Source organism: Hibiscus syriacus, unplaced genomic scaffold, assembly GCF_006381635.1.
Source record: "Hibiscus syriacus cultivar Baekdansim isolate YM2019G1 unplaced genomic scaffold, ASM638163v2 tig00111132_pilon, whole genome shotgun sequence".
NCBI classification, from domain to species: Eukaryota; Viridiplantae; Streptophyta; class Magnoliopsida; order Malvales; family Malvaceae; genus Hibiscus; species Hibiscus syriacus.
In genome coordinates, this window is record NW_024062992.1 from 74,409 (window position 1) to 85,735 (window position 11,327).

The following is an 11,327-nucleotide window of genomic DNA, read 5'->3' on the forward strand; positions in this document are numbered from 1 at the left end:
ATTGTAACGAATTTGGTCTAATCTCGTGGAGTTTGTAGGGTCCAGTCTCTATTTCGTGGCTTATTACAGGCGATTTTAATGATGTACTCTTCTTAACAGAAAATTGGGGGTAGAATTCCCTCTCCTCTTAGATGTCGGTTGTTTCATAACATGATAGTCAAATGTAATATGATGGACATGGGGTTCAAAGGTGTTTTTCACATGGTGGAACATGAGGAAAGGTCCGAATAGAATTCAAGCATGGTTAGATAGAGCTCTAGCCACCCCAATGGCGTACTTGCTTCCCGAAGCCTCGTTACCCACCTTCCTCGGCTTCACTCATACCATTGCCCTTTGTTGGTCCAGCTTCGCCCTGATGGGGGTGAATAGGGGAAATTGCACTTTCTGTTGCAAAGCTATGTGGTTGAAGAAAGCATGATTTCGTGATTTGTTTGTAATTCTTGGAGCTCCTTGAACAATGGTTTTGTGGAAAACACTATGAACTTGTCAGTAGCTCTCTCCAAATAGAACAAGAATGCCTTTGGCAACATTTTTTGTCAGAAAAGCCTTCGCGCGAGAATCCATAGTATTCAAAACCTCCCATCTAATAGGAGTTCTCACCAATTGAGCTCTTAGAGGAAAAGTTGATTGCGGAGTATAATATCTTCTTGAGCATGAGGAAACCTTGGGCTTAGAAGTTGAGAGTAAAATGGCTGCAACAAGGGGACCGTAACTATCACTTATTCTAACTTTCAACTATCAATCGGACGGAGTAATAAGATTGTAATGCTGAAGATTTAAATGGTAATTGGGTTACTGAACCCGACTCCCTAAACAGTTGGTCACAGGTTTTTTTCGAGATCTCTTTGCTGCTGATGATATCCCTCGTCCATCTCTCAAATTTAGCTTGCCCAAAATTAAGCCCCGAGATTTATAAGATTTTGGTTAGAGACATTACTAAGGAGTAAATCAAACAAGTTTTACGCTCTATGAAACCTTGGAAGGCCCAGGTCTTGATGGGTTCCAGGAGGGGTTTTATCAGGAATTCTTGGATACACTCTGCCCTGCCCATGTTTCTTGGTTCGTGGAGCTTTGGACATGGGCTCATTCATTTCCCACTGCGTTAAATGTAACTCTGCTCATTCTTATTCCCAAATTGCAGAATCTAGAGATGATAAAGCAGTTACGCCCTATAAGTTTGTGTAATGTGGCTTACAAGCTTATTACAAAAGTCTTGGTTGAAAGACTACGGCCATTTTTAGAAGATTTGGTAGTTTCGGTTCAGGCAAGTTTTATCTCGGGTTGGCAAGCATCAGATAATATTCTCCTAGATTAGGAGATACATAAAATGAGGAGATTTAGGGGAAGAATGGTCTTTAGCTATTAAGATTGACCTTGAAAGGGCTTATGGAAGGATTCGTTGGGATTTCCTTGAAGAAACACTTGTCATTTTCCTCGCATTTGGGTTGATCTGATTATGTTATGGTTCGGAGCTCCAGGTTGTCGGTGCTTTAGAATGGTGAGAAGACAGACTTTTTCATCCCTTCTAGAGGCTTACGACAAGGCGATCCTATTTCTCCGTATCTTTTTGTGCTTTGCATGGAACGCCTTGGTCAATTGATTCAACAAGCCGTTGAAAATAATACTTGGAAACCAATCAAATTGGGCAAGGATGGTCCTCGGATCTCATTTACTTTTTGTTGATGATCTATTCTTATTTGGTAAGGCATTGAAGATCAAAACCAATGTTTTTGAATCTATTTTGGATCGATTTTACCTTGCTTTAAGAGCAAAAGTGAGTTACGATAAGTCGAAGTTCTTCATATCTCTAAAAGCTTGCTCATATGCTAGTCGAAGGTTTGGCCAAATTCTAAATTTAAGTGCTACTTCGGATTTGAAAAATATCTTGGAGTACCATTCATGGCCGGTTTACCAAAGCAACCTATAGAGCTTGTGGATAAATGCAGCTTAAGGCTTAACAAGCGAGGCATTTGTCTGTGGCGGGAGAGCCACTCTTGTGAGGTCAGTGCGCCCGCGGTGCCAACGTATACGATGTTAACTTCTCAACTGCCTATGAATACCTATCAAAGTCTTGATCAAGTCAATCGTAGGTTATTGTGGGCTGGTGATGATGTAAAATGTTCCCCTCGTTTGGTAGCTTGGGATATCGTTTGTCCACCGAAAATTGGTATTGGAATTGGTATTCGCCAGATGAGACACCACAACTATGTTTTATTTAAAAAAAATGGCTTAACGCTTCATGCATCAACCGGAAAAGGCTATGGATCAAAGAGTTCAAGGCTATATGGTGTTGACGGAGATCCAATTTACTTTGCACTTAATCACCATGGCAAGATGACTTCCTAGTCTCACACCTAGAAAAGTTTGCTTTATGGTCTGGAGGTAGCTGGTGGGTTGATCAAACGGGTTGGAAACGGTGAGAAACTTTATTTGGAATGACTGGTTGGGGAAGCCTCTTTTACGTACCCTGATGTTTCGTTATCTATTGTGGATAGTTCAACAAAAGTCTAAGAGTCTTTTAACGGCCAATGGTACGTGGGATTTAGAACGTGTTTTTTGCTCAACTCCCATGGACGTAGCGAATAAGTTTATATATCCTTACCAAGAGTTTCAACTTACATGTTCTTATATTTGGGACCTCTCTACAAATGGTGAGTTTAGTACGAGATCAGCATACGCCCTTCTTGCCGAGGATTATGGTGAATTGGTAGGGTTTCTCATGGATATGGAACTTACCTATCCCTTCTAAATGGCAATTTTTGGTGTGGCTTGCATGGTGTAATCGGCTGCTCACTAATGCAAAAGTAGCGTCCTGGAATCAAATATTCTCTTGGGTGTTTTCTTGCGAATGTGTTGTTGAAGATTTGATTCACATATTGAGGAATTGTTCTGTCGCTCGAAAATTTGGAACATTTCCAGACTCTCCGCACAGGACTTCTTATCACAGAATTAGAGACGTGGTTGGCTGAAAATCTTGACAAATCTAAACATTCGGAGGAGTACATCGCTAGGTTTGCAGCAACTCTGTGGAAGCTCTGGACATATCGATGTGTTAGGACCTTCGATCAAAATGGTGTAGTGTCGGATGAAATTGCCATGTGGCGAAGCATTGTTGTAGCGACAAAAGTGGGTGCTGCTGGCTTACAAAAAAATTACCCAGGACCCTGAGGATCAGTTATGGTGACTTGGGAAGCTCCAAGGGATGTCATCATTAAGTTAAACATTGATGGCGTGAGTCAAGGGAACCCGGGTCTAGCAGGAACTGGTGGAATGCTAGTGGCGAATGGATTCTGGGATTTTCAGCGCTTATCGGGATCTGCCCGCATGGCAGACGAACTTCAAGCAGTTCGCATGGTTTGATGATCGCATGGGATAAGGGTTTCCGAGCTATTGAATGTGAAGTTGATGAACGATTAGCTCTTTTCTTTGATTCGGGATGTATATACTCACCGTTGGGATCTATCATAGCATATTCGTAATCTCAAGAATCGTAATTGGTCTCTCACATTTCTCCATACGAATCGCGAGGGAAACTTTTGCGTTTACATACTTTCGAAGATGGGTGTAGTCTGACGAAGAGCTGTTATCTTCGACATCCGCCGACAGAAGTTTCTACTTCTTAATGCAGACTGTATAGAGTCTCCTTCCCAAGATAGCATAAGCAAGTTCTTCTGTTTTGTCTTCATTCCCCTTTCTAACCAACGAAAATTTTCAATTATGTGTTTTATCTATTTTTTATTTAAAAAAAACATTTAATGTCGTCACTTTAACAACCAAGTTCTTCTGTTTGTCTTTCATTCCCCTTTCTAACCAACGAAAATTTTCAATTATGTTTTATCTAATTTTTTTATTTAAAAAAAACATTTAATGTCGTCACTTTTAACAACACCACATGATTCCCGATGCCTCTATTCCATTTAATTTCTTGATGTCATTTCCAACAACAAATTGAAAATCGAGTCTTAATTTTTATTCAATTCAAAGTATTGGGATAGAACCCTATCATTCCAGCCTGTTGTAGGCTTGTATTCAAACCAGTGAATTTTATGATTATCCTTTAAAAAAATAATAAACTGATAAATAAATTTATTTTATTACTCCTTCATTTAATTTACTCATTTATTTAATTTGATAGAGAAACAATAAGAAAAATATTAAGATTTTGATATTCGTTTACAACGCCCATAGTAACAGCAACTGCAATTATTTTGGAGCGGGAAAGATGGAAATTTATTTTTTTTTCTTGGGTAAACTACGTATTTAATACTCAAATTATTAGTTTTGGCATGTTTTAATATTTAAACTTTTAATTTTTTGAAAATCATAATTTTTGTTTTATTTTAGTATCCCACCATTAAAAACTTAACGTGTTTAGTACCTAAAATATCAGTTTTTATCCGTTTTAGACTTTCAATTTTTTTAAATTTAACGTTAAATTTTGAACAAATATACAAAAATGAAATAAAAAGTAAACCTTAAGTATGATTTTAAATTAATTGAAAGTTCAAGTAATAAAATGGGTAAAAATTATAATTTAAGCACTAAGCATGTAATTTACCCTTTTCTTTTTAAGAAGTTGTTAATTAAATAGTGCATATGAAATAGATCAGGCCATGGATAACGGCTTTGACCATTGACACACAAACTTGAATATGATTAAACAGCTTCACGAATATTTTAATACCTTTTACTTAAAACATGTAACTGAGATAGCATGTCTGCAAAGAATCGGCCACGGTCTCTGCTTATAACTTGTCAGGGTACGTTTGGTTCACGAAATGTAAGATTATTAGTAGGAATAAAAAATTACTAGAGAATAGGATTACTGAGAATGTTATATTTTGTGTTTGGTTGGTTTAATAGGAATGTAAGATTGTCGTGTTTAGTTAAAGAAATAAAAGATTATCGGAATGTATATTTGATCAAATTGTCCTTATTATATATTTTGTTTTTTAATAAGTTGAAAAATATTTATATATTTTATTTAAAAAATTTAAATTCATAAAATTTATATAATTTTTTTACAAAATTGAAAATATAAAAAGGTTTAATGAAAGGGTAAAATTTTATTTTAACCCCTAAACTTAATATAAAATTTTAATTATAGATTTTTTTGTAAATCTAAAATAGTTTAAGGATCAATTTGTAATTTAACCTTCGTAGAATAAGAATATTTTTGAAAAAAAATTAAGGGCATTTTAGTCCAAAACGCCAGTAAACTAACAATATATGCTCATTTTTTTCTCCAATAAGTTAGATTTATGGGTTTTCCCTATTTTCAGAATACCAACAAAAGCAAAAATGAAAAATATCATTAGTGATCAGAGGGATAAAACCGTGCAATTATGTTATAGTTCGTCGGTCAGAGGGTCGATTTGATCGCCGGGATATTCAAAAGACGACGTCGCTTGGAATCGTGCCTAGCCTATTTTTGTACCAGAGAAGAAGCTTTGAGGGAAGAATAGTTAAAATGATTTTAGGGTTCAGATAGGAGAAAAGGGAGGACCATATATTTAACATTTTGCGTCGTTTTTTAGAAAAATATCACATATTTTTTGCGGCGTTTATACAAAAAAACACCACTATTGAGTAATACTATTGTGGTGTTTGTCTAAAAAAGACGCTAAAGCATTATTTACTGTGGCCTTTGAGATATAAACGCCGCTAATTTATCACTCTATTACGGCATTTGTGGTATAAACGCCGCTAAATTATCACTATATTGCGGCGTTTGGCCTAAAACGCCGCAAAATTCTTCTCTATTGCGGCGTTTTTTTTTAAAACGCCACTATATGTCTACTATATTGCAGCATTTGTACAAAAAACATCGTTAAAGTATCACATATTGATGAAGCATATTGCATTGTTTTTTAAAATCGCCACTATAAACAACCATATTACAGCGTTTATCAATAAACGCCTCACTATTACTACTCTATAAGGGCGTTTTTAGAAAAATGCTACTAAATGACTAATCTTTTGTGGCGTTTGTTGATAAAACGCCACTATAAATAACTATAAACCGGCGTTTGTGCCATAAACGCCGCTAAATTACAACTCTATTACGGTGTTTGTTGGAAAAACGCCGCTAAAGTATCATTTGGCGACGTTCGGATTATAAACGCCGCTATATTCCAAAATATTGTGGCGTTTACTCTCCAAACGCCGGTAAAAACGCCACTACAGAACACTTTTGTTGTAGTGTGACATTCCCGATAATATACCCCAAAAAATCCGCTATTGGTAATAAAACATTACCGGGAATGAGATTCCCAGCCAACCAAACATGGGAATGTGGATTTCATTCCCATGGGAATCTCACATTCCCCGAACCAAACAGTACCTCAAGGTCTCAAGAACGTGTAACTGAGATACCAGTGCTCACTAATGTTTTTAGTTTTTCTTTTCACGCTTAAAGCTTGAAAAGTTACATTATGATCATTATTATTATTGATTTTTAATAAGATAATCACTTCACTGTTAATATTAATTACTTGTGTTATAATATTTTCACTTGATAACGGTAGCAATCGTAATATAATTTTTCAAACATTAGTGATCCTAAAAAGAAAGGATTTTATTATATATATATATATATATATATATATATATATATATACATATTGTACTTAACTCGAGAATGGATAATAACAAAACTCCGCCTCTTCAAAAAGGAGAGAAGCTTAAGATACAAGCATCTTCCTTAGGTGCATTTCTTTCTATAAAGATGGTTCAAAGTGTTGGGGATTTCAGGTTTATTTCCTACATGAACGCAGTTTTAAAATTGATCTAAATTATCAAGATCAAAACCACCAAAGGTTACACAGCGGATAAACCGTCAAACTATTGAATATTGAAACACAATGGAAAAACCGAATAAAAAATAATAAAGGAGAGAACACACCAAATTTACGAGGTTCAACAGAATACGTATATTCCTCGGGCACCACATCGGATGATAACTTCACTCACAAATATTACAACAAATGGAAGAGAGAACTTGTTTTGGGATGATTTCTAATGAAATACTTATGCCTATTTATAGTGAGTTTTAAGGACTAAACTTAAAATAACCTAATATTTTGGGATCAAGATGAAAAAATAAGTTGGCCACCTACCAAAGATTTTTCCAATAGTTGGCCACCAACCAAGATGAATTTTCCAATAAGTTGGCCACCAACCAAGATAAAATTTCCAACTTGCCAAACTTAATTTCAAACCAAACATAACAAATCTCCACCTTGGCTTGAAATTACCAAGCCTACTCAACTTCTTCAACTCCCCAAATTTGATGTTGTGCCTCTAATTGCGCTCACAAGCGCCACACACCCGAAGGTGTTCATACTTTCAGTATGTTAATCAAGTTCAAACAATGATTGAACTTGATTACTGTTACCACTTGGTCATCATATCTGCAGGATTTTCTGATGTCGCAATTTTGAAGTAGAATCTTTCATTCTTCAAAGATCTCTCGCACAAAGTGATACCTCACATCGATATGCTTAGTCCTTGAATGGTATACTTGATTTTTCGCTAAGTGAATAGTGCTCTAACTGTCACAATAGAGACTAATGTGACTTTGAACAACTCCCAAGTCTTTCATTAACCCGTTAAGCCAAATTGCTTCCTTTACAGCCTCTGAAATTGCCATGTATTCTGCCTCTGTAGTAGACAAGGCCACCGTAGATTGCAATGTAGACTTCCAACTTACTGGGGCTTTAGCAAGAGTAAAAAAATATCCAGTAGTTGATCGACGCTTATCCAAATCACCAGCATAGTCGGAATCAAAATATCCAACCACACACTGACCAAGTGCTTCATCCTGTTCAAAAACTAAACCAACATCCACGGTTTGTTGGAGATACCGTAGAATCCATTTCACAACTTGCCAATGTCCTTCTCCAGGATCATGCATATACCTGCTCACAACTCCAACTGCTTGTGAAATGTCAAGACGCGTACACACCATTGCATACATCAAGCTCCCAACTACATTAGCATATGGAACTTTTTCCATATACTCTCGTTCTTTGTTAGTTTTAGGAGATAATTGAGAACTAAGTTTCAAATGAGAAGCCAGTGGGATACTTACATGTTTGGTATTTTCATTCATGCCAAAACATTGTAATATCTTTCTCAGTTATTGCTTATGTGTTAAACAAAGCTTCCATTTCTGTCTATCTCTGCTTATCTCTATACCAAGAATCTTCTTGGCCTTACCTAGATCTTTCATCTCAAACTCTTGATTCAACTAAGCCTTTAATTTGTTTATCTCATTTTGACTCTTTGAATCGATCAACATATCGTCAACGTACAAGAGAAGATAAATGAAATATCCATCTTTGAGCTTTTGCAAATACACACAATGATTTTATTTTCTTCTAATGTATTTTTGTCTCCTTATAAAGCTATCAAATGGCTTGTACCATTGCCTCGGAGATTGCTTCAATCCATATAGCGATTTGTTCAGCTTACAAACCCATTTCTCATAACCACCATCTTTGTTTCCTTCTGGTTGAGTCATAGATCTCCTCTTCTAAATCACCGTGCAAGAAAGTCGTCTTTACATCAAGTTGAGCTAGCTCCAAATTCAACTGTGCTACTAAGGCCAACAATATTTTAATGGAGGAATGCTTCACAACAGGGGAAAATACTTTATTGTAGTAAATTCTCTCCTTTTGAGCGTAGTCTTTAGCTACCAACCGTGCCTTGTAGAGAACATCTTTCTTGTTATGAGATCCATCTTTTTTTCCAAATACCCTCTTGCATCCAATTACTCATTTACCTTTCGATAATTGTGCCAGTTTCCAAGTGTTGTTCTTTTGGAGAGATTGCATTTCTTCATCCATGGCACTTTTCCACTTATCACTTTCTAAGCTTTGTATTGCTTTTTGGTAAGTGATAGGGATATCATCATCAACAACTAGAAGAGCATAAGCCACTATATCAACAAATCGAGCAGGTCTACAAATTTCTCTCCTTGGCCTTGTAACTGCAAGTGGTTCTGGTGTCTCAAATGGTTCTTGGGTTTGAACCTCTTCATCTTCTAATTCTTCTATTGGAGTTGAAGAATTAGCTGCATCAACTTCTGGGATCATCGTCTGCTGAAACTCTACCTATTTTGGAGTATGCTCCACCTGCTGCGGAGTACTACTTGTCTGGACAGCTTCATTTGTTACCTTCTTTACTAGGGCAGATTCATCAAAGGTAACATCTCTGCTACAAATTATCTTCTTGGTGTCTAAATACCAAAGGCGGAATCCCTTCACTCCATGGGTGATTCCCATAAAGAGAGCCTTCTTTGCTCTCGGATCAAGCTTGGATTCCTTCACATTATAATAAGCAGTGGATCCAAATACATGTAAGGAATTATAATCAATAGCAGGTTTTCCAGACCATACCTCCAATGGTGTTTTTCCTCCTATTGATGATGACGGTAGACGATTGATGAGATGGCCAGCATATGTGACAGCCTTAGCCCAAAATGCCTTGCCTAACCCAGCATTAGACAACATACATCGAACTTTCTCCAATAGTGTTCGATTCATAAGCTCTGCCACCCCATTCTGTTGTGGTGTATTTCTAACAGTGAAGTGTCGAATAATACCATACTCTTGGCAAACGTCAAAGAATGGGTCACTTTTATATTCCCCTCCATTGTTCGTCCTAAGACGTTTGATCTTTCTACCAGTTTGTTTCTCGATTATATTTTTCCATTTCAGGAAAATTCGAAGCACTTCATCTTTAGACTTCATCGGATACACCCAAACTCTTCTGGAAAAGTCATCTACAAAAGTTACAAAATAATGGTTTCCTCCCAAATACGATGTCTTTGAAGGACCCCATACATCTGAGTGAATATAATCCACAATACCTTTTGTATTATGTATAGTGGTGCCAAACTTCACTCTATTATGCTTTCCCAGAACACAATGCTCGCAAAAGTTCAATTTGCAAGCCTTTGCACCTTTCAACAATCCTTTCTTTGCCAGAATTTGCAAGGATTTCTCTCCAGCATGTCCCAACAGCATATGCCACAACTGGGTTGCGTCCAAATCATCACCTCCAGAAGCTGCTGCAACTGCTCCAATAATTGTACTACCTTGGTAGTAATACAAATTATTTTTCCTGATGCCCTTCATCATCACAAGTGCGCCATATGTGACTTTTAAAACTCCATCTCTTATAGTGACTAATGAGCCTTTGGATTCCAAGGCTCCCAACGAGATGAGATTTTTCTTCAAACTAGGCACGTATCGGACATTCGTCAAAACTCTGGTTGATCCATCTTGATTCTTCAATTGAATTGAACATATCCCAACAGTTTTATAGGCATTGTCATTGCCCATATAAACAACTCCTGCATTTAGTTCTACTAAATCGGAGAACCACTCCCAATTAGAGGACATATGATAGGTGCAACCCAAATCTAGTATCCATTCATCTGAATGGAATGTTATTGATGAAGCAACCAATGATATGTTAGAGTCATTTGCATCATGCTCTGTAACACATGCATCTGGAGCAGCTTTTCCTTTCTTCTTCAACTTCAGACCATCTTTCTTCCAATGGCATTTCTCATGACAAAAGGCACATTCATCTTTTCCCAGTCTGGACTTCGACTTTGATCTCCCTCTCCACTTTGGCTTTTGACTTTTGGAGCGACCTCTTGCCACCATGGCCTTCGCTGCTTCGTACTTGCTCTCCTTCTTGGTTTTCTTCCTGAGCTCATAACTATAGAAAGCAACAGTTACATCTTTAAGGGTAACATTATCCTTACCATGAAGTAACATTGTCTCAAGGTGCTCAAATTCATCTGGAAGAGATGACAACAACATCAAGGCCAAATCTTCATCTTTGAAGGTTTCATCCATGCCCAATAAGTCTGTCACTAGTTCATTGAACGCAGTGGATGTGTTCATTCATACTGGTGCCTGGTTGATAATCAAATCTGGACAATCTTTTCTTCATGTAGAGACGACTCTGAGAGCTTTTCTTTAGGAATTTTTCCTCCAATACTTTCCACATCTTACTTGCAGAAGTCTCGTTCTAGTAGCCATACTTCTACTCCCTGAAAAGACAAGATCGAATTGTGCTGCATGCTAAACAATTGATTGTTCCCCATTCTTTCTCCTCCATATATTCGGGTTTTTCTTCCTCAATGGCGATGTCTAGACCTTGTTGGAATAAAGCGTCTAACACATCGCCTTGCCACATGCTAAAATGATCGGATCCATCGAACAACTCCACCGATAAATTTGCATTTGATATCACCCTCCTCATCGATCTAGATGAAGAGCTTGATGTCTCAACTGATCTGTATTTTG